The sequence below is a fragment of the Talpa occidentalis genome, unplaced genomic scaffold (genome assembly GCF_014898055.3).
Source record: "Talpa occidentalis isolate TD23 unplaced genomic scaffold, MPIMG_talOcc4v2.1 talOcc4.3, whole genome shotgun sequence".
Lineage (NCBI taxonomy): Eukaryota > Metazoa > Chordata > Mammalia > Eulipotyphla > Talpidae > Talpa > Talpa occidentalis.
The window spans coordinates 74893135-74918327 of record NW_023603184.1 but is presented as its reverse complement, the minus strand read 5'-3'; the positions used below and the strand labels follow the sequence as shown (position 1 = coordinate 74918327).

General features: G+C 38.8%; 1 protein-coding gene and 2 long non-coding RNA genes across 5 annotated transcripts in view; 1 reads left to right on the top strand and 2 right to left on the bottom strand.

Moving 5' to 3' along the window:
- Nucleotides 1-18017, bottom strand: part of SPOPL (speckle type BTB/POZ protein like) — a 43591-nt gene extending 25574 nt beyond the window's left edge. The window contains exon 1 of the mRNA XM_037523294.2: nt 17963-18017. The gene's annotated coding sequence lies outside the window, so the exon portion shown is untranslated. The remainder of the gene's footprint in view (nt 1-17962) is intronic.
- Nucleotides 18018-18506: 489 nt separating this feature from the next.
- Nucleotides 18507-25193, top strand: part of LOC119255803 (uncharacterized) — a 236550-nt gene continuing 229863 nt past the window's right edge. For all 3 annotated transcript variants that reach the window (XR_008553541.1, XR_008553539.1, XR_008553540.1), the window contains exon 1: nt 18507-18858. This is a non-coding gene — a long non-coding RNA (uncharacterized LOC119255803). The remainder of the gene's footprint in view (nt 18859-25193) is intronic.
- On the bottom strand, nt 20601-22671 carry LOC129146623 (uncharacterized). Its single transcript, XR_008553542.1, has 3 exons — nt 22587-22671; nt 21881-21992; nt 20601-20651 (listed from the first exon to the last, which is right to left on the bottom strand). It is a non-coding gene; the product is annotated as an uncharacterized LOC129146623 (long non-coding RNA).

The following is a 25193-nucleotide window of genomic DNA, read 5'->3' as shown; positions in this document are numbered from 1 at the left end:
ATAGCCGTGCTGGTTGCACAACACTGTGAATGTACTAAACAACACTTAATTTTACAATTAAAACTGTTAAAATGGTGCATTCTATGTTATATTTTACCAAAAAACAAAAAGAGATAAGCACATACATGTTCATGTCCACATAATTACACATTTCGTCATTAAAAAATAATGGAAGTGTGATTATAAAGTTTCTTCCAAAGCCACTGAGCTGAAAGTAGCCACTATTAATAAAATACTAAACATTATTTTTCATTACTCTTAAATAAAATCTCTTAAGATATTTAAACAACTGTCTTAAATTCTGTATTAGCATTTTAGCTATCAAGCGTCCAGATTCAATGGAATGTATAAAGTATCCAGCACTGTCTGAAAAATATTATCAAAATTCTATTCAGTTATAAAGTGTGGCTAGCATGTTTATGAGATACTACTTTCGTGCTGTCTTCGGTAATCAGCTCAAGCCCTCTAGGAGCTAGTTTAATCAATTGCAAAGTTAATAGTATAATATTTATTCTTCAACTTATAAAATGTAAATCACTATACTGTGAAATATTACCATATTTTCACTAAAAGTTCTTTGAACTGCTTTAGTAAGTTATAACTGAAAATACTGAGATATATATGTATATGATTATGATTACATAAAGAAATGAGTTACTCTGTAACTTAATATATAACGTTCAACAATTTTGCTAAGACTGTTTATCAGATATAATTATGAGACTTCAATAAATGTTGATAAATATGATAAAACATTAATAATACATGTATCATACATTTCTTAAGCATATTATATGAATTAAGCATACCATGGTTTCAGGGGAGCATAATAAACAATAGTTATTATATGCTTAGATACAATGTACACTCTAATAGACCTTGAAGTACAAAGATGAACAAAATACAGTCACTACTCTGGAGAAGATTATAATATATTAGAGGAGCATGACACAAGTGAAGTTAGTTTCAATGATAATATGATAGAGGAAAGTACAGAATAATAATAAAATACTTTCAGGAAGGATGTACTGAAGATAATCCCTGAACTGGAGTCTAAAAGAAGCAAACAAAGTATAGAAAGAACACAAACACACACAGATTTTAGTAGCAAGAGCTTTATACTGAGAGCAATGTGATGGTTTTGTCAAGATTTTTGTAATCTCATAGACATCTGATCTTCCCGTTGCCTATTAAAATTTTCTAGTACTTTATTTCCCAATGGTTGGTGAGTGGATACCATGAAATTAGGTAGATAGTTGCTTACATTATTTATTATAACTTCATAAAAGTACACACAGATAAATGATACAATTATGAGTATTATTTACCGGCTTTCTATGAGCTCAATAATGCAAAGAGTTCCACCAGCAGGTGCTTCCTTAAAAGGGAACAAGAATCTCTTGTAACAAACCCCTGCAAAAATACTTGCCACTGATTCCAGCAAGTTACCAACAAACTTTTTCACCAAAGATTCTCAACTCACATAATAGGGATTTTTCTCTACAGATGCATCTTCAGTATTACAAAGAGAATCACTAAGAAAATTTACTTTCTAATAATCCTGTTCAGAGTCAACTTTGCAGAAGCATATTTGCTCTGTTAAGGAAAACGCTATTTAAATATATAAATAACATGTTCCTAATTAGAAGTAATTTAAAATACCAAGAGTTGGTATTTTGTAAAGACTTTCTGTATATTAGGCTTAAGTATTTATCTGATTTGATTCCTAAAAAACTCTTTATGGAAGGTAATTAATTGACAATGTAACGGATTAGCAAACTAGAACACTAAAAGGCTAAGTAAACTGCCATTATTAGAATGCTAAAATTTGGCAATGTCTGCCTGGATTAGAGCCTAAGCTTGTACCAATGTTTTAAAAGTATCTTTTCCAGTATGTTTCCAGCATGTTGGGAGTGGGTGAGGGGGCGGGGGATTCATACTCTTCCAAACTCATGTGACAGAAACACAGTCTGCTATTAGTTTTCTAACTTTTAGATACCTGGATCACACATTACAAATTTCTAATGGAAATATGAAAATAGCACACAGTTCAAGGCACAAAGAGCACATTTACCTGCTTATTTCCCAACGGAACAGTGAAATAACAAATTTTTATGAAAGCATGAAGCCACATTATGGCTGAAAAATAAGAAAGGTTGATATTGGGTTGATATTCAAGGCAGATAAAGGGGAACAAATTCACAAAGAAATTAGGGGAGAAAATCATAATTGAAGGTACTAGATATATTGCCATTTCTATTAAGGATGTGCAAAGAATCAACCTTTCAATGAAAAGGAAGAATAGGAAAAGGCCAACTGGTGGTCTTTGGGTTATTTCAGAAACAGTATTTGGGCTAGCTGAGATAGTCAGGAAACTTCCCTATCCCAAAGCTGGCAATTGTGACTTTCATCATCATGCCAAAGCCTGAAAGCGCAGGTTCGATTCCCGGCCAGCCAGAGAGATTCCCACATGGCGGGGCAGACCTCTTCTGTCTCTGGTGAATCCTCTCACCCTCCCATGCCTTTGACCGGTACCCCAATTCTTGTATAAAAATTAATCTTTAAAAAAAAAAAAAAAAAGACACAGGATAAATGCTTATAAAAAAAGTGAACTAACATGTCCCTAGTAGCTTGCTATGATTGTATAGTGGTTAGTACTTGGTGTTGTAAACTTAAAATTTGATGCTCAAATTTTTTCAGGAGTGAAAAGTTAAACAAATGGATATTTTCAGAAAGCAATTACATGAAAAATTTCCCCTCTGATATTAACAATTATGCAATAAAGTATTTTAAATCTGACGAACTCCAGACTTTCTCGTATAGTTGAAATTTATGTCCTTAGTGTACATGTTCAAAAAATAACATATCATTATACTAATATATTTATTACAAAGCACACTAAAATAAAAATTAAAAATCAGATATACAAATAATAATTTGGTTTCCAATATATTCTGACACACTGTAAAATGATCTTGTGTGTATTTTAATGTGGATGCCTTATTTTGAAAATCACAATTCTAATGAAATGAAAAAAACATGAAATTGAAACCACAGAATTGAATATGACTCAAGGAAAGTGAAGAAAGTTAAAAAAAAGTAGAGCGAATCCACTAGAAGTTAACAGATTAGAAAATTTTCAATTGGTAATGTTTCACTATAGACAGACTTAAAGTTTGTTCTCTGTGAGACCATTTTACTTTGTTCTATAGTGCTTTTATATAATAACATTCATATTTTGAAGTTTAAAATTTTCAGAGTTGATCTGTAAATGAAACTAAAAAATTATAGTTACAGAACAAGATGCAAATAACTCGATGATGTACAATTAACACGTAATTGAGAAGTTGAGGGAATAAAGACAGGAACAAGATTATTATTCACAAAGGTAGGTAGTATTCTCTAGAGATAACTAAAAAAAAAAGTCACTAATAGAAACCACTAGCAGAAATAAAAGCAGCACAATTTATAGTAGGAAATGGAATTAGGAGTAGGAAAGTGACTTTCTATTCTTTTCACTTTTATGTAATGTGAATTACAACTTGTATTTTAACAAGAATTATATGTTGGAAGAATCAACATAACACAGTATGTCCATTTAGAAAACTGAAATTGGTTACTGATTGCCATACTCAGCCCACACTGAATACTCCTACCACCTCCATCACCCTCTTTCATCTACTGCCTTCTGAATTTTATGTGCACAATTATTTTTACCTAAGCTATTATCTCTATAAAGGTTTCTTTTTTGTTTAATTCTGTGATGGGAAGCCTAGAACAATGTTCAGCATTAATTTAAAATAAGAGGGAGAGGGACTAATTAGATAGTCTCAGGAAATTAATAGTTAAGTCAGACCTAGACACCAAAACAGGGAAGTTATACTGTAGTTCCAATCACTTGAATTCAGTTTATCTAAAGTTGACTAAATTGTGTGTATTATTGCTAGAGAAAGTCTCCTTTATGATACAGAAACAGTTGTGACTTGCAGTATGCTGACTCGACTCACTGGCAACATATCTTGACACAACTACTATCTAGAAGAATCTCAGAGAACAGGAACAGGGAATGATGAAGTCTAGAGCAAGGGCATATTCTAACCTCAAGGAAGGTTAGACCAGATGGAAAGACCATTTCTCTTTCCAGGCTATACCCTCCTCCATTGCTATATAAGGAGAAAGCCAAAATGGTGGGTGGGCGGATGGGAGGGAGGGGAAGGGATTGAGTGCCCAGGACTCAATGCTGATGATGAAATTACACAGGGCCTCAGTTTAAAAAAAGGAAAAAACGAACGATAGTTAAGCAAATACCTTCATCTATTTTGTGGTCTAAGCCCTTAATTTTTTCCTACTTTGTTTAGTAGGCAGAAGTGAAATGCTGTTGTACAGTCTGAACTCTGTCCCAAAGAAAAGGTGACTTCACTTTTTTAGTTTTTAAAGATTTATTTTTATACAAGAACTGGGGTACAGGCCAGATACGTGGGAAGGTGAGGGAATTCACTGAAGACAGAGCAGGGAACAGAACAGGCAGACCGACGAAATACACTGCTGAGGGGAGCAGAGGGCGAGACAGGAGAGGTCTGCTGCGCCCTGTGGGATTCTCCCCAGCCTGTCGGGATTGAACCCACACTGCAGAGGCTGCGGACAGCTTCACAGTGCGGCACTCAACCGCCTACGCCACCAGGGAGGCCCAGAAAAGGTGACTTTAAAGTCTGACAAATTTCAAGTTTTTCTAAGTGTAAAGCATGAGAATATGAATAATTCCATATGGTCCAATCTAATAGCACCAGCATCTATGTTTATATTTCCTTCAGGCAGTGATTTTCACATTTAAGCATGCATTAGAATCACCTGGAATATTTGTTTAATCAGAATGCTGGGCTCAACTTCAGTTAATGATTCAGTGTGTCTTGGTTAGGCTCTTGCATGTGTAACTAAGCTCTCAGGTGGGGCTAAGGCAGCTGGTCTACGGATCCTACACTGAGACCCAGTATTCTAGCCTGAAGATCAGACCAGGAAGTTGCTTCCTGGTTATACAGCAGTGTATTTCAATGGATCTGACTGTTCTGTTCCCCACTCTGTCTCTGGTCTCTTGTATGCTGGTACTATTAGATTGGACCATATATATGGAATTACTCATATTCTCATGCTGTACACTTAGAAAAACTTGAAATTTGTAAGACTTTAAAGTCACCTTTTCTTTGGGACAGAGTTCAGACTGTACTTAAAACTAGAAGAAAAATTCATCATCATTTGTACTAGTTATCCATTTGTCCTCTATCTCTAAGTCTTCCATTTGACCTGAGGACTATTCTGGAGTTGGACTAACTTTTGAAACACAGAAGCAATGCGATTGAAGGTCACAGAAAGAAGAAGGGAAGAGGGGGAGAGAGAATGGCCAATTTGTAAGAAATTGAATTCTGGATTTTTCATTGAAAATACTATGATTTTTCTTGAGCCTCCCTGGTGGCACAGGGGTTAAAGTCTCAGGGCTATCAAACTATCACAAGCCACTGTGGCATGAGTTCTATCCCTAGCCAGGGAGTTAAGCGACAAGGTGCAGCAGACCTCTCCTGTCTTGCCCACTGCTCCCCTCAGCAGTGTATTTCTGTAGATCTGCCTGTTCTGTTCCCCACTCTGTCTCTGGTGATTCCTCTCACCTACCCCTGGCCCCTGTACCTCTGGCCTACACCCCAGTTCTTGTATGCATAAATAAACAAAAATAAATCTTAAAGAAAATACTATGATTTCTCAAATTCATCAAAATTGCTAAAAACTTGACATTACTATGTTTTCATCTTTACGTAAGTACTGCCTAGCAAAGATATACTGACTGAATTTGAAGCCAACTACTGGAAAAGTATTACATATTAGAAAATACATAATTTACTGCCTCCTAAAAAGTAAAGTGCCAAACAGAATTCAGAGTTATAGAATTATCCTGGGAATATTGTCAGGGTTAAGAATTTGTTTTCTGACATTAGAGTCAAATTCTGAAGGAGTGTGATTACTGTGGGCCTCAATTTTCTTGTTTGTAAAATGGGGTTAACATTATCTCAAATAGCTGGTATATTGAATGAGAATGTATAGAAAACTCTTGAGAATAGTCTCTGGTATATAGAAAGAACTCAATACAATAATGTGTATAAGTATGAATAATAAACTCAAAGACAGAATTAGTTTACAAAAAAATAATCTCATGAACTATGGAGGAGAGGAGTTAAATTTTTATAAATATGTTTTTGGAGGTTTTATTTTTGCTTTTTCAACCTTTAACACTCGGCTCTCCATGGACTATTACATCAGCTATTAACTCTACTGCTCTCACACTGCTTATTTTTAATAGCTTCTATTTCCCTTTTAATGTGAGCAATGTGGAAGTATAGTCAGAAAAACCAGGCTGATGTTAAAATGTTTCTGAGAAATTTTGTAACCTCAAGGGAACTTTCTGGAGCAATGGAAATAATCTATATCTTGACCGATTGTTGGTACAAAGGTGAATACATCTGTCAGAAATCAATGAAATGTATCCCTAAGATTTGTATATTAAAACAAGGCAAATAAAAATAATTTTTAATAGGCTTTTATGACTCCTAAACAAGTTATTTTCCTTCCCTGGCCCTTAGCTTTCTCATTTCCAGGAAGGTAACAATTCCTCTCTCAGAAATTTTTAGTGATTATTAAGGATATAAGGTCTGTAAAGACCACTGCACCACAAGTTCGATCCCTGGCCAGGAAGCAAACCCACATGGCACAGCAGATCTCTCCTGACTCGCCCGCTGCTCCCCACAGCAGTGTATTTCAATCAGCCTGTTCTGCTCTCCACTCTGTCTCTGGTGAATCCTCTCATCCCCCCATATCTCTGGCCTACACCCCAGTTGTTATATGCATAAATAAAAAAAAAAATCATCCACTAATTCATGTAAGATGTTATATAATTCATTTCCTGTTATCCCTTCAAATACAAACACATCTCCTAAAAATTGGGGTAATTAATTCCTTATTTTGAAAATACAAACGTGTTAAAATAACAGGTTTGTTTTTTTTTAACTAGTTTCCAAATCACATTTTTAAAGCGTGTAAGCAATGCTCTTTGTTAAAGAACTGCAGGACACTGGAATAATCACATTCACCTAGCATTTACTGAACAAACATTTATTAAGTACTAAACAAATCAGGCACTGGAGACACAAAAATGACAAAGATAAGGACATAGAGTCAAATAACTAACAAACATAGATAAAGCAGAATTGCTAAAATAGTAACCTTTTCTTATACCAGTGAAGGATGTGGAGGAAAAAAAAAAATAAGTAGGGCTCTTCTGACTTACCACTGTTGCATTTCCACCCTCTTACCAAAATTTTTGGCAACTGCATGAACTGAATGTTCTATTCTCTTGCCCTATTTTCCTTTGCTATCATCTACTCATCTCTCTTCCAGTTAGGCTCCTATCAAAGACTTCAACAATTTTTGTCCATTGTCTTCTTCATTATTTCTGCCATTACCTTGAATGATTTCACGCCTGTGGTCTTCCCACCAACTATCATCAAAGCTGCTTGATCTTCCCGACTGATCTCACCTCTTTAACATTTTAGCAACGTTTTCAAAAATTCTGAACTGGAACTTATTACATAGAAAAGCTTGACCAATCATGAAAATAAACCTAAGTTTTGTAACTAATTCCCACTATTTCATCAATTTAATCCGATACCTCTTATTACCAATACGTCAACGAGTCCTCCCCATTCATCTTAAATCATTATCCCCATTGTTATTATTTCCTTCCCTCTCAAACTCAAAACCCACAGTGTATCACCTCAAACACTCTAACGATTTTGTTTAGCCTTTTATTCTTTTACCACAACCATCCTGTAAACCTCCCACTCCATATCCACCCAACCACCCACTGTTTGCTCCTTTATTTGGGTTCCTGAGCAGTAATACAGAAAGTCTTTAAAAAGCAAAACAGCAGCTTAAGTGCTTTCATTAAATGTGTACTTCTGCTTTTTTACTAATTGCTGTCAAAAGAGTTGCAAAATTTAAGTCCTACTAAATAATGAAGTATGTTGAGTTACAAATTCAGTTCCTCAGTTGTACTACACTCATTCTAAATACTCAATTGAGACAGGAGGCTAGTGATTATCATCATGCAAAGTATACACTAAACATTTTATCATGGCACAAAACTTTTAAACAAAGCCGGTCTATATAGTCAAAGACAGGACTGCTCAGTCACTATTTCAGCTCACATAATCAATAATTTCCCATTTACTTCACCTATAGCCATCCTTGTGACTTAATGAATCTTGCAAAATGAAGTTCTGAACACAGAACAACTTGCTGGTACACCAACTGGTAATGTTATCAAATCTCTTACTATCACCCATGATCAAAAGGAGCTAGCTGTCTCTATTCATCTGAGTCTCAGCCCAATTTCAATTATGGAGATTTGTCCTGATACTATAATTAAAGGAATGTATAAGTTACATTTTATCTGAGAAGAGTTAGGAAAAGTGAATTTAGCAGTAACCACAGAATCAGTAACCATAGATTTTACCATCTATCACAGATACAACTCATTATTGCATATGTATACATCTATTACTAGACCAGAGCAGCAGATGAAGTAAAAGTCCTACCTAATCCACTCAGGCTCATTTTTATGCAACTATTGATAACAGCATTTCATTAAAAATAAGTATCTATTACAAATGCTAAATTGGACAGGATACTGGGACAAAACGACATAAACTAGTGCTGCTCTAGGCAAAAGTAGGACAAACCAAAATCTGAAAAAGAATAAAAGGGATTACAACTTTTAGAGCTCTAGATTATAAATACAAGGGTAAAACGGGCAAAGTAGCATGTCTTAGGAAGGTAAAGAGTAGTACAGAAATGTATGTCTATGTCATTTAATCCCACAATGTTCATAACCATTAAAATGACCTAATTCTTTTAAAATAATCTCATTTAATCATATAGCTGCTTAACTGGGGGGGGGGGGAATGAAAAGATAAAAAATCAAAGCAAAATGACCCAGGAAGAGCAATGTATTAGGAGACACTGGATTTTAATCCACTCATTTCTGAAATGATGTAACACGTGGTCAGAATGGAAACTATTGCCATCCACTTACCATTCCTAACTCTTTCACAATGAAATGCTTTGCAAAAACTTGAGTTGTTCCTTTTTTTTTTAAGATTTATTTATTTATACAAGAACCGGGGTTACAAGAGGCCAGATGTGCGGGAGAGTGAGAGGATTCACCAGACAGAGCGGGGAACAGAACAGGCAGACTGATGAAACACACTGCTGAGAGGAGCAGCGGGTGAGACAGGAGAGGTCTGTTGCGCCATGTGGGTTCTCGCCAGCTGGCCAGGAATGAACCTGCGCAGGCTGCGGACAGCCTCACAGTGTGGTGCTCAACCGCCTGCACCACCAGGGAGGCCCAACTTGATTGTTCTTATACATCATGGGAACACTTTAAGGACATGAATGCCATCTCAGCTCTTCTAATGATATGCTAATAATTCCAAAATTCTTGTAACCAGCAATAATCAGTAACCACTCATGAATATGTAAAGTACAGATATATGCAAAATGGCTACTCTACCCAAGAACTGTACTTTTGAAGAAGTAGGAAAAAAATTCAGAAACATAAGTATTAGCTATGAAAAAGCACATAAATTGTTAAAAATCATGGATTTAACTATAGTTATAAATCCATAACAAGAAAAACACCATAAATATGGGCATAGGGTAGAATTTTCTCATCTCTACAGTTCTGAGTAAGCTCAGCTGTATAGATAATATTTTCTATTTCAGGGGTAAAAGAATCTCAAAAAATAATGAATGAACACAACCTACAAGTTGAATTGTGACTTCATGAGTCTTGCAAACTGAAGCACTGAACATGGAACACAAAGAAGGAAAAGCCTCTCATGTGGAGACTGAACAGCACACTACTGAATGATGAATTAAGGGGATGAGGAAATCAATGAAGAAACAGACAAATGAAAATGAAGACACAACCTATTAAAATATATGGGACATAGCAAAAGCAGCACTAAGTAGCAGTAACACTCGTGTATCAATACAGGATCACAGCAAGAATCAAGTAAATTCAAATAAATAACATAAAATAGTAAGAAATTAGAAAATGTAGAAGAATAAAAGAAACCAAAAGCCAGTAAAAGGAAGGAAATAATGAAAATATAAATGGAAATACACAAAATAGAAGTAAAAAGGGCAGCTCAAGAGATCAATGTAGCCAAAACATTGTTCATTGAAAAAATAAACAAAATAGACAAATCTCTAGCTAGATTCACTATGAAAAAAAGATGAAAACTCAAATAAATATAACTAGAAATGAAAGAGAAGTCACTAGACATCTCAGAAATACAAAGAAGCATAAGAGACTATGGTGAATGCCAACAAACTGGAAAGTCTGGAAGAAAAGAACAAATTCTTAGATCATACAACCTTTCCGGATTGAATCAGGAAGAAACAGAAGACCTGAACAGACCGATGATAAGCACCGAAATTGAAATGGTGAACAAAGCTTACCCAAAACCATAATTCTAAGTTGAAAACTATTTAGAGGAAATTCCCACTATAACACCAAAAATTATATTTAGATTACAAAAAAAAAAAAGTCTTGAGACAGTACCCCTTTTAACTTAAAAATCACTTAAACTACCAGAGAGAGGTACAAAGGGGTATCAGACTAGGAAAAAACCTGTTTAATTTGCTTCCAGACACATCCAGACAGGAAACAATTGTATCTTCCTTGTCAAAGACTGTCCAATAATATTTAAAAATCATCATACTACTTTTCTGTTATACCACAACTTTTCAGACCTTGGATTACCTAAGAACGAAAACACTCTGGTTTCTAATTATTATTCCTAATTATTTGTATTCCTATGCCTAACAAAAGATGAAAGCAAACACAAAACCCAAAATGAATAGGGGTGGGAAGGAAGAAGTGGGCATTTTTTAAGCATATTCATATTTCACAGTTGAATTATTTTCTTTTATATTCTCACTTCAGGTATATTAAAAAAAATCCCAATTGAGGAAATGCAATTTTATATTTGTAGGTAAAAAACTTTTTAATCTGCTATCTTTTACTATGTAAAAGTTTCACCTAGTTGCATAACACAATTCAAGATACAATGCTAATCATTATTCATTCTGTGCTCCTTTAAAATATGTAGGCAGAGTCTATCGGGGAGGAGTTTTAATTATGTATATAATTATGTACATTAAAAAATGCCTAGAAAAGTGTAACTGTTAGAGCCATAATAACATGAAAAACATTCAATTGTTACACAAGTATTTAAACGTGTAGACACAAGACTTACAGAACTGAATACCAAGGAGAAGGAAAGAGTAAAAGATTCTAAAAATACTAGTAAAAAGGAAATTTCAAAAGTTATAATTATCGTAATATAAAATTTAATACTGTCTTAGCAAATCAAAATAACACAATTTTTCAACAGTAACTCAAGAAGGTATTTCAGAAGCAAGTTTTGGTAGAGCTTATTTACCCCCCCTTTTATTTTAAAATAGCTGTCTTCTAGATTCATTATTCATTGTGTTTTCAAAAACTATTTTGACATTATTTTCCCTTCTAATAAATTATTTTCTGATACTTTGATCTGGCTAATTACCAGACTGCCAACTACAATTATCCCTACAGATGTCCAAGAGGGAAGTCCTGGGACATGTTGACAACTAAGCAAAATATCATCTAAGGTATGTAAGAACTGTTCTCATTATGAGTCCCAATGTACCAATGTGTACGTTGGTACACATACACATCTATGTATATATCTGAGCTTTAGTAGTAAAATCTTAACAACCTGTACCAAGGCCTTCATTTTCAGTGCTCTAAATCTGAGAAAAAGTTGCATGCATAAAATGTCATGTTCAAAAAAACAAAACAAAACAGAAACAAAATATTTAAATTACACTATTAGTTACCTGATTCTGTAAGTATAGATATAATATACAAAAATAAAACTAACTAGCAAGAATTAAGCAGTACTTTGGAAAATAACAGCACATCTTTAATTTTTGAAGATATTCAGAAGATATCTCCATGTTTGGTGACTATATGATGATGTAAATCAAGACAGCAAACAGAAAGAGGTACAAGATGAAAAACTTTTGAACACTAACCATAATTGTACTCTAGCCGTAATTCCTTGCCTTCAATTTTGCATACTTTCAAAACACCTAAAATATCATTTCTATAAACTCCTCTACTACTGAATTGCTGCCTTCACCTAAGTTTGACTTATGATTCAAAATATTCTGCCTGGGTCTCATTTTCTTAAGAAGTCTTTCCTGATGCCCCTTCTCTGTGCTTCCAAGGCAACCTGAATAAACTGCTTTGTGAGCACTAGTAATACTATAGCAATAATTACTTGTCCATTGTCCCTAGTCTCTGAGGTCTAACTACATTTCCAGTAGTCTGGTACAGTAGACCCCCACACTTCACCATTGTCCACAGATATGATCGCATCACTTCCTACTAAAATATCAATCATTATATGATTTAATAGTCACGTTACTACTGTCTCCAATTAGACCATGTGGGTAGGGTATTTGTAGGTGGGGCAGCTGAATTAACTGTGACCATATGAGCCAATCACAGCTTATGGTACGGCTGTTTAGTGTTTTTTTGTCACAAGGGTCTTTGTTTTTATTTTTTATTTTTTTTGGTATCAGATTGTTTTATTCCTTATTCTTTTTGTATCCGTTTACATGGTTGCTGTGGAACTGAGTAAAAATACTGTGTTAAATTGTAACCATAGGTCCTTAGGGTATTAAAAAGAAAACTGAATTAAATGGAAATAAGAAATTATAAAAAAGCAAAATGATGATGGAAAAATTTGTTCGTTGATACAAATTTGGTTTTTCCAAGCCATTCCATTAGCAAACTCTAAAGATTTTGAAATACACATGCTCAATTTATTTTTAACTTCATCTTACGGAATTCTGTTTTATTGTATAAATCAGTCTGCTGTAAGTTTAGTCACGTGCTGAAATTTTCAAATACAGTCTTAGAATAATTTACACACTGTAAGTGTCTTCTGGGTTCATGCTACCATGTTTTCACTATGTAATTTGTCTGTGTGTCTGTGGAACTGATTTGTATTGTAAAACAGGGTCATACTATATTTGATACCTGTTAAGTAGTGAGCACTTAAAACAACACCCAGTCTGTACGGATATGTTCTGAAAAAATAAGATAGGGAAAAAGAGTTTGTGATACTTATGGAACATCCAGATGGTGATAAATAGAAAAATGGGTGTGATCAGGCTCAGGAAGGAAGATATGGCTCATGCTACAGATATGATAATTTTATCCTAAATTTAGGATTATTGCTTGGCAGAGTAAAACAAAATTCATCACCAAATAGGTTATGGACAGACTGACTACTGAGAAAATTTTCTTCATATTGCTAAATCTTATGTGTATTTAGTTTCAAACTTAATTTCTCAGCTTCTTTCACACAGTTGATTAACCACTCCACCCTTTTTTAAAACACACTATTGCCTCGGCTTCAGTGACACCAACAAAAAATTTCCTCCAACCTTTGGTTACTCCCATGCAGTCTCCTGTGCTACATTTCTTTTTCTGAATGTTTAACTAGTGATGATTCATAGGTGACTATGTTCCCTTCTCTCCTCTCTATATACTCTCTTAGGCAATCTCATACCCCCAACCCCCACGACCACCACTACCACATACATTAAGACTTCCATCACAGACTGACTATCCCCACATGACTTACTCTCCCCTTACAAGAAATTATCAATCAAATCAAAAACTATTTCCCTTCCAACATTTCCTTTCTTAGGCATAAGAACCACTAACCTTGGAAATCAGCCTTCTCTCCCTAGACCCCCACATCACCAAAGTCTATCAATTTTACTTCATAAATATTTATTAAATCTGGCGACTTTATCACTGTTATTCTGGATTACAACTGCATCATCTCTTGCTAGTTACCGTAATAGCTGAATTCTATTCTACTCAAAGTCTAGTCAGTGGACAACACTTGTCCACAAACTATTGTTATTGGTCTGACACAGGTAAATACAGCAACTGAGAGGAAGCAGTTAGGAATTTTTAGAATACTTTGACACTGCCATAGCATCCATTTTATTGGGTGTTACTAAGTACCAGTACGGATTAGAATTAAAACATAAACAAAACAGAACCTCCATGACAGATAAATTTGAACAGCACTGGCCTAACTGGTCTTCCTGCATTTACACAAGCCTCTCCAATCTGTCCTCCACAGAGCAGCCAAGTAATATTTTTTAGACAAAAAATTATGTTACTTATTCAGCTGTTTAACATTCTCAGTGACTTCCAATTGTACTTAGAAATAAGTACAAAACGATTAGCAATAATAGACCATTGTGATCTGCTCTAGTCTCATTTTCATCACCAAGACTCACATGAGAAGGTCTAGTTCATACAGGACGGTTCAATTTTAGAAAGATGAATTTACCAGTATCACATGGGCAGCTATAGTTCATCCTTCAGGTTTCAGCCTAACAGTTTTCTTTAGAAAAGCAGCCCTTATAGATCAGTTGGCTTTTATTATTTATAATAATTTCATTTGTGCAATTATCACAGTTTATGTACTCTTTTAGTAATTACTTGTTTAGTTTCTTTATACCCCAACAGACTTTTGTCTCCATGAATACAGGTACCCTCTTTCCATTAACATGTGTCATAAGACCCCTCATGAAGTGTCTAGCATAGAACCTATGTTGAATAAATCTTTGCTAAGTGAGTAAATCCTAAGGGAACAAAATGGTGAGAAAGGTCACCAAATAAATACAAATGTGTTCAATATTTGGGATAAGACTGTACAGGGTGCTTTACACAAGTTAAATTTCCTTTACTTCCCTGAACAATGTAAAAACACAGGGAAACCTCATTATTGAGATACTTTAAAAAAGATTTTTCAGAAAGGTGAAGAACCTTGTCTACAGTAATCAACAGGGAAGTGGAAAGTCTGGGAGGAATCTAAGGGCAACAGACACTACAATCATTGTCAGGCTCCACTGCTTGCTTAGCTGGGTGATTTTGTAGAAGTAATGTTTCTCAGATTTCTCATTTGTGAAATAGAGATAATAAAGCGTTCTTCAAAGGACTGTTTCAACAAGTTACTATATATATAAATCATTTGAAATTGTCTGGCACAATGTTTTATACGTGTTAGCGATTATCATTATCTTTAATACCATCAGTAATTTCATATAGAATAATTTTATCTGTTTACATGCATATTATCTGTCAGTGCCATTAGAATATAAATTACAAATAAAAACCACCACTGTATTTTTCTCTGATGGGGTTTTTCTCAACCACGGTTCATCTGTAAATCCTATAGAAACTGATTTAAGTGACAATTTCCTCAGTTCTTTTCTCAAGGACGGTGCATGGCTAGTATCATTCTAGTTGTATTATATACCTTGGAAGTCTTAGAACATTAGGATTTCACATTCACTAGAGCCCAGGGCTGCTCTCATGTATCCCCAATAGTTGGCACAATATAGATGCTCATTAGCATCTTTAGGAAGGATGAATATTTATAAAACCAAAGAAAATAGAGCTTACCAGAGAATAAATGCCAAATGTCAATTTTTTCCCCACCCTTTATACTTCCCATAGACTTTGAAAGTCTGATTCAAGGGGAATCATTTTTCTTGAACCACAGCTACCTGTAATATCCAAAGACAAAAATGCCGAATAGAAATAAATAGTAAAGAAGCCAAGAAATAAAGAAATCAATGTTGGCATGAGCTACATGGATATATTCAAAGGTAGAAAATAGGTATAATTTGCATATGCAAGGAAAAGAGCAAAGGTTATTCTAGGCCTGGGAACAGCATAAGCAAAAGCAGCATCACCCAAAGTTTGGAGTACCTTCCATTGGAGATACAAAAAATGATTTTAAGTTATACACAGGAGACATTTTTGGTAGTTGCATCTGCACATATTTTCATATGTTATTAGGGCAGCAAACCATGATTTAAAATTTGTATTATTTATAATACCCTTATAGTGAACAGTACCAATCTGGATGTTTTTTAAGTGAGTTTTCTGAGAAAATAATACTGCAGGAACAAATACAGCAAAAATTGTCAGAACTTTATAAACATTTAGCAAAATGTGGGAAATATCAAGGCACAGTCATGTGACTAAACAACATGGTAGGAGAGAAAAGGCATTAGTCTTCTGAAAGAAGCCAAAGCTTTATTTTAATTTAGCAATTCAAGATAAAATGACAGAGGCGTGGTAAAGAATTCCAACAGTTTTGAACATTTAACTCGCAATACTGAAATTTTTATCTGTAAAAATCCTTACTTTCCTCTGTGATAAAACTACTACATATTTCATTTATTCTTCCACACAGATATCTGAAACTGGGATTGAACTGCTTGTAGCAGAGGGAAAATAAGCAACGAAAACCCCATGCTTTTCACATAAGAAGGAATTGACTTCTACAGTAACAAAACATGAATCATACCTACATCAAAAAAAAAGTGTTAAATAGAAGGATCAAAGAGGTGGTTTTCCATTCCCACCTTCCTCTCAGAATTCACCTACCAACAGCCAAACCAAGAAGATAAAGAACATTTACTGAACACTTACCATGTGGCAGGTACTGCTGTCTATAACCTGCACCAAATTATGCAATTAGTACCATCTTAGATCGCTATTCCCATGTTACAGTTGTAAAAATACTGAGACACAGAGAGGTGAAATAAGTACCCAAAGGCCAGAGCTGGCAGATAGCAAGGCAGGGGGTCAGAGCCTGGCAGTCCAGCTCCAGCGTCTGAGCTGCTAACCACTAGGCACCATTTCTCTCACAAATAATAGGACGATCATTTGAACCATTCTACTTTTCCCACCCCGGTAAGAGAGATGTAACTTTCCATGCATATTTTTTAATATTGAAGTTTCCTGTCTAAGAAACAGTGGATTTACTTGTAAGGAAAACTTGGATGGGACAATGCAGGCCCAGGATTATTCACCTATACACAGAACAGGAGAAACCTCGAAAGGAGGGCTGAACGACACAATCCACAGCGAAGCCCAGAGTTGGGACAAGCAGAAGGTGACTCTCACTTCCACTGGAATGCCACTGCTTTGAGAGAAAATCCTACCATCCCCTTCGCTTCCAGTCAGGAGGCAAACACAGAGACTCAAGTGGGGAAGAGTGCGGGGAAAGAATGTATTAGCGGACACAGAAGAAAGTCTAGATTTGGAGCCTGACCCGCAGTTGGCAGGACGGGGCCTGCGAACATGGGAATTTCTGAGACGGCCCCGCGCGCGTGGAGGCGCGAGGCCCGGAGGGCGCGTTAGGACCACCGGGATGGAGACAGAGAGTGGTGTGGCCGGCAGCGGAGGAGTCAAGCTAAAATGGGTTAACACGGAAGGTAATTTCGATGAGTATGTTTAAGGGGAGGAGGTGGCAGTGTGGACGCAGGTGGAGGGGGGGGTCAGTTTTCCACTCGGGACAGTGCCGAGGGCGGGGTGGCAAAGAGCAGGTACACGGGGCCTGAGGGGTACACAGGTAACAAGCCACAGGGATCCTGGAAGAGAAAAAGGGGGCGAGGCAAACGCAGGAAAGCCTGGGGGGGGGGTACCCCGGGAGGCGGAGGCTGGGCGATCAGTGAGGTGTGGCGGCGGGGGATGGGGAATCCCCAGGGAAGGGCTCCCACCGGGAAGGCGGTCCGGGGGCGGGGGTGCGGCTGAGGGGCGGGGGCGGAAGACAGCCCCGAGATTGGGGAAGGCCCCCGCGAGCGGAGGGGCTCGGATCCGGGGGGCTGGGACAGACTGAGGGGGGGCCGCCAGGCTCCGGCGCAGGGGCGTCCCTGGGGCCGGGGCGCTCTCTCGGCGGGGGCCGGGGGGAGGGGCACCTACCCGGCCTCGCGGGGCGCCGGCGGGCGGTCGGGGCGGCGGCTTCTCTCCGGCTGAAGCGGCGGCGGCCCCGGGAGCCCGAGGCGGCAGCGGCCGCGGCGGCGGAGGTGATGGCGGCGAGTCCCTGCGGCGGCCGCCTCCGCCGAACCGCATCCCTCCTCCCCGGCCCGCCCTCCCTCCCTATCTCCCGCTCCTAAACTTCTTCCTCGGGATAAACAAACCCGCCGCCAGGGGCGGCCGCCTCCGCCGCTCCCGCCCCCGCGCCGCGCCCCCCACCCACCCCCCCGCCCCGGGCCCGTCCGGGCTCCGGCTTCCGAGTTGCGACTCCAGCCCCGGCCAGCCGCGAGGGCGCGTGCGCGCGGCGCCACCGGCTGCGGAGGCTGCGCCCGCCCCCCCTCGGCGCGGCACTTCCGGGCCGCGCGCGATCCGCTGCCGGGTTTTGCCGGGCGCCGCCGGCGCCGCCTGGCACGGGCTGGGGCGCGCGCCGGCCCGACGCGCCGCGAGCGCGGGGCGACCCCGCGCAACTTTCTTTGCCTGAAAAGCCCGAGCTAGCGCCCGAGGACTGGTCCGCTCCGCCTGGGGTGCGAAAGGCGGCTCCGTCTCCGCCTCGGTGTTCTTGGGCCGCACCGGTCGGGGAAGTTTTACTGAGTCCCTGTGGCGAGCCCCGAACTCCGGGAACTGCCCGCACGGAAGCGGCTGTGCAGCCGCCAGAGCCGTGGGGCGGGCCGGGCAGGCGGCGGAGGTGCCGGAGAGGAGCGGTTTTCTGGTGGAAGAGACACACCTCACTTGGAGGGCTCAGGCCTCGAAGGGAAAAGGTGCCCTGAAGAGAGGCAGGGCGGCTGAGGAGGCTCCAGGAGCGCAGGTGGCGTCCCCCGGGCCGGACGTTGGTTGAAAAAAAGGTATAAGCAAATGTCTGAAAAGATGAGGGACCCGCCCCAGGGCGTTAGCGAAAGAAGTGACCGGAACAATTTTATTCAACCCCCTCATAGAGCAAAGGTACTTGATCTAGCTGCCAAGAATATTCGCATTTAAAGAGGTTTTAGGAGCCAACAATTCAGGCTTTGGCAGGGCAGGCACGAGTGTCATTTAAACACCCCCAATTTTCACTTTAATTTTGCATTAAGTGTAGCAGGCTTCCCAGGAAAAGTGGGGATGGCCGTGAGGGAAAAAACATGCATAATGTATTTTGCACTGTAATTACACACTTCTATGACTTTTTTAGCCATCAAACCACGATAGAAACCATTCCTGTCTTTCAAGCAATATAACTGAGGGGCAGAAATCATAAATATTTTACTCAAGGATTACTAGGATTTGAAGATTGGGATGGGAGATCCCATCACTTCAAATTAATACCACCACTTGCTGGGGATAAAAATCAGAAAAGAAAAAAAAAAAAAAAGGATACATCAGTATAACCAGAGAGTACAAAGTTGCCTTTGGTCAAGAGTTAAAAAACTTAAGTAGAAATAAGCATTGATACGCTGGGAACTGGTGGGGAGAGGAAATATATTGGTGCAAAATTTCACCATCTCCAAACATGAGCAAAGAATAGTTAAAACTATTTGCTATACTCGTGGTGGGTCTGTGTTAACTTTATGATATTTGATGGAGACAGTGAAAATTACATATAATTTTTGACCAGTCTTTTTAGTTGTTTTCAACTCCGTAATAATATATCATGCCCATTCTTCCATGAATCTGTCGATGTTAGCAACTAATAATTGTTATATGCCCAATAACAAATTATAAATTCTTCAAGCAGATTTTTAGTTGGGAGTTAAGGTATAAGTGGTACTAGGTGAAACTTGATGCTTCACTGCGTTTAGTCAGGGAGTAATTCAGTAAACTTCTATCACAAGGATGTCATATTGCTCCTTAGGGTAGTCTCACAGTCTTTTCTCTAAGCACATTTCCTTGAAATATTAGGATATACCTTTTTTCCTTTTAGTATTTGGTGACTTTACTGATAAAATAATAGCAAAGGTAAAAGTGAGTATGGGTTGGATGTAAGTAATGCTAACAAAACTAATTGCTTGATCACATAAAAGATGACTTCATCTTCAAAAAGCTTGAATTAAAACTTACTTCTTTATTACCAGTCTCCTAAAGAACTACCTTTCTTGATTTGATTTCCACCTTAGTGGATACCTATTTGAAAACAGGACTACCATATTGCAGCTCATAATAGGCTTTAGTTTTTTGCTGTCATAAGGTACTTAAAAATAGAGAAAATGTAACAGCTCTATTACTGGCACAGAGCATAGTGGACTTCCATCAGTTCTGTATCAGGCTTGCCTTACTTAAGGCAGTAGGCCCTTAGGATCATTCAATTCCTTAGAGACTAAGAAACTTCTGATATTTATTTTGCTGCTCATCTGTCAGTTTTCTGTAGAAAACCGGAGTGCTCAATTTATGAAGTTGACTTGGAAGTTCAACTTAGTGTAATTAACATGTTGGCCATGAGAGAAGACCAGAACTGACATTCTCTGAGTTTAGTGAACACAGATTAGGGGCAGACAGGATTTTCTGACTCCGCCCTAAGAGACACTGTCTGAAGAGGCAACCAGTCATATTGTTACTTTAGTGACTATAGCATCTTATTCCTTTTTTCTAAATTGAACAACACAGATGCTCTCATTTCATGGTTCAGTACTCACAAAGAACTCGCCAGTGCCTTTCATACCACCACCTGTTTGGAAAATTTCGAATTCTAGTTGTCAAACAATCCACAAATCTATTACACTGTTCAGAGCTTTAAAAAAGTGGAAATATGCTTGCTAGCAGCAAATAGGTTATACTTCATGGATCCTAAGGTATACTCTGGGCTTCCCTGGACATACTGCTCATGCCCCTACCCTTTTTTAAATGTGATCTGCTTACTAAACCCTTCTCTCGTAGTGAACTGGCTTTCCTCACATTGTTCTATTATCCCTTCCTATCCTATTCTATCCTATTTTTCTTCAAGGAATATAAATTGCTTGAAGAAAAGCTGGTACTTGTATCATAAACTGATACTTGTGATCAGGAAATTTAAAAAGACAATTAACTTTTGGAACTTATGTGGAAAGAAAACAATTTGTTTACTATTTGTTTCTCTCTGTTGTAACTATTGGACCTTTTAATCTCGGCTGGGGGGGGGGAACCAGTAAAACCCTTGTTTAATAACTTGTCAGTTATCTTACTCAATTTCATTTTCTCTTCCCAAGTCTCCATTTTTTTCCCTATTACTTTTCATCTTACTTGTGAACTCTTAGTTTTGTCATATGTTTATATTACATGATTCTTTTTTTTTTTAAAAGATTTATTTATTTATACAAGCACTGGGTACAGTCAGAAGCACAGTAGGGTGAGAGAATTCACCAGAGCCAGAGCGGGGAGCAGAACAGGCAGAAGGACCAAAGTACACTGCTGAGGGGAGCAGCCGGCGGCAGGAGAGGTCTGCACGCCATGTGGGACCCTCGCTGGTGGCCGGGGATTGAACCGGCACTGCAGAGGCTGTGGGCAGCTTCGCAGCGCTCAACCACTTTCTTTTTAAGGGTACAAAGTATTTCAGAACCCTAACATTATACATGTAACTCTTGTTTAGTGATACCTGTAGCAAGAACCAAAACTAAAAACAAAACAGCCAGGAATCGAACCCCGGCTGCAGAGGCTGCTGACAGCTTCACAGCGTGGCACTCAACCCACTGTGCCACTGGGGAGGCACCAAACCAGTAACTTTCATGTACTTATCACTCAGAAGTCTTTCTCAGAGAACTGAGAACAACGGCCTATTCAGAATTCTAACAGGATAATTTTAATGATCCTTGTTTAAGTCCTTCATTGGGACTCTTATTTTCATGTGTCTAGCCATGTTATGTCAAATATTTCAGAATGATCTATTGTGTCAAATTAAATATATACACATGTATTTATTACCTTGGTTCTTGGGATAATCTGTAGAGTCCACTGTAAGGGTGATTATTTTTGTTGTTTTTCTTCTGTCACCATGTGAAGAGTACAGGTTGAGTTGCAACTCATTAGTTGGCATCTGTTATATTTTATAGCCATTCAGTTAAATATTAATTTTAAACAGATTTGAAACTTTGAGACTCTTAAAACATTGGTAGTCCCTATCTTCTGAATCTGTAATGCCTAATAAATGAGAATTAATCTAGAGAAGCTATCATCTTGGAAAAAATCTTGGTCACCCCACCTGTAAGACATCTATTTACAATGTAATAGCAGAAAAACAAGATTACCCATAGCCCCACAGCATCCCTCTAGAGGTCACCAGCCTCTGCAGCAGCCCCAAATGGCTCTACAGGAGCCCTCTGCTCAGTCTTCTCTTTTTTTTTTTTTTTTTTTTTTGTGGGACCCTCGCCAGCGGCCGGAGAAGGAGCCGAGACATACCCTGCTGCCTATCAGGCCAAATCCCAGCTAGAGGAGTTTATTTAAACAAACATCTGCTGCTGCAGCCCCCAGTGGGTGGTTCCCTGTCTCCTTAACCTTCTCACTCCACTCCCCTCTGATATTGACTCAAGAAATGGTAACTCCAAGGCCATTTTTTTTTTCTAGGTACATTAAGGGATCCTGCCTCCAGTATAATCTCTGATAGCCTCTTGTTTCACTTAGACTAAGGCACCTCTCCTCCACAATGGGTGATATGTAGAATTGGGCCCTTCTTCCACACCGGCAATCTAGGACTTCTAGATTGCCCATTGGGTGAACTCTTGTAGTGTTCCTGGGATTGCCCTCAGCCAATCAGGTACTAGGTGAACTCAGAAGCCTTGGAATCTCTGTACCTCAGTGTTCCTTGACTTGCTAATTTTCCACTCCTCTGGTACCTCAGGACAGAATTCTACTCAATACTCCCTTCCTTCTGCCACTTTAGAAACTAAGCCCTGTGGTCTTGCTGTTGCTATTTCTGCACTCATACCCCTATACAACACTAAGCAGCCACCTGCTTCCAGATGGTTCTCTCTGCTATTTAGAGACCTTTGTTGTGAGCCTGCTTGCTTGATTAGAAACCCTGGCATGACCATTTCCAAAATTAGAAACCAGACTGCCCCATCTCTAGGGACACTGCACCTGCATCTCCCAGTACCAGCTCAAGCCCAATCTCTGCAACTTTCCCAGACACCCTTCCCCCCAACCTTTCTTCTTCCCTCTGCCACACTTCTGGCCTGGGTGATTTGGCTTTTTCCTTCCTCCTTTCCTGTCTATGCTTTGCCTAAATTTTAACACACTCTTGACATTCTCTGCCTGAGCTATACTGGGCTGAAGAAGGGCCAATCAAGGGCTACCTAAACCAGGGATATTCTTTTAGAAACCTTCTCCCACATCCTGTCAAAACACTGGAGTACTGCAGTTTGGATGTTTCCATCTTATCCAGTTTGCTGGGACTGAGCAGCAAAGCCCACTTGTGTCCTAAGCAGGGTGACTACCAGAAAGTAGCACTTTATATTTTCTTCCCTAAGCACCTGCTCATGTTTCTCTGTGCTTTGGATAACTCCTTCCCTAAAGGAGGTCTTTTATGTCTCAGTTGCATACTAAGTCATACACTTCTCTGAAGACTTCCTGATCCCTCATTATATAGACTGAGAACATATATGATATAGCCAAATTGTCCTTAGCATTACTCTCAGATTACATCTCCTAAATATTAACAATTACTTAGCTGAAATAGCTATTAGAATTTGGCTTTTACTTTCCAGGATTTCTTGTCTTTATATGATTGATTTACAATTACAGTGTGCTTCTTAAAATTGTATTATCCATATTCAGTGCATACAGTGTGAATAACATAAGAGCAAGAGTCTGCAGCAATTATTGCCTCTTTGGTCTTCTTAATTTTTTTTTTCTCAGAAAGAAATTAGGCTAGGTCTCTAAAATCATGTTCTGCTACCATTTAGAGAAGAAAGGTGATAAATGCTTTTATTTTCATGCTGTCAAGAGTTCAGCAAAAATTTATTCTAGGGCTCCCCTGGTGGTGCAGGCAGTTGAGCGCAGCGTTGTGAAGCTGTCCACAGCCTCTGCAGCACCTGTTTGATCCTGGCGGGCTGGGGAGGGTCCCACATGGTACAGCAGACTGTTCATGTCGTGCCCGCTGCTCACCTCAGCAGTGTATTTCGTCAGTCTGCCTGTTCTGTTCCCTGCTTTATCTCTGATGAATCCTCTCACCTTCCTGCGCATCTGTCCTGTGCCCCAGTTCTTGTATGCATAAATAAATAAATCTTTAAAAAAATTAAAAAAAAATTCTATTTTGAATGTGGAGCCTACTGTGTGCAAGACAGGTGTGACAAAATCCCAGTTTCTTTTTTTTTTTTCATTTGTACTCTCCATCAAGAGTAGTTTATTTATTTATTTATTTTTAAAAGATTCATTTATTTATTTATACAAGCACTGGGTAGTCAGAAGCGCGGGAGGGCGAGAGAATTTACCAGAGCCAGAGCGGAGAGTAGAACAAGCAGAGTGAGGAAGTACACTGCTGAGGGGAGCAGCGGGCAGCAGGAGAGGTCTGTGCACCATGTGGGACCCCCATCCAGTGGCTGGGGATCAAACCGGTGCTGCAGAGGCTGTGGGCAGCTTCGCAATCCAGTGCTCAACCGCTGTGCCACCGGGGAGGCCCAAAACCCCAGTTTCTTTTTTGATCACCTATTAGAGCTATTTTCTTTCTTTTTTATTTCTCTCAGTTGTAATAACTTAACCTTAAAAGGTCTGGATATTTATACAAAATGTTACTGTGTTTCATTTGTCAGATTCTTTCTACTAAAGTTCAATTTTTATTTTATTTTATTATTATTATTCTTTAGTCCAGGGTAGGCATAAAACATGTTCCCCTTGAAGGAAGATTTGAAGGAAGACAGAATTTAGGGTCTAGAATACTCACTTACTGCCTTGAATTAGTTTATGTTGTTGTGCCATTGGCATAATGCTCGGAAGAGATGTGATAGTTCTCTGCCTGTTTGTCTTTATATCCATCCCTTGCTCTTCTCTACTTCTCAGCCAGCTCCTGTAGGCTGCTTCCCAAGTTCCAGTCTCTGGCTTCTTGCTGTGTTAGGCCTCTAGGAAGCACTGTCAATAACCTGGAGGGTGGGGGGAAAAGGAGAAGTAGTACTTTTCTCCCCTCTCTTTCTTCCTTAGACATTGTCTCTTACAGCAACTGTCTCTTTCTAGACTCCATCTTCAGCTGGGCAGACCTGCCCCAGAATCAGCCCTGGGATATGATAGTACTACCTTCTCCCTCCCA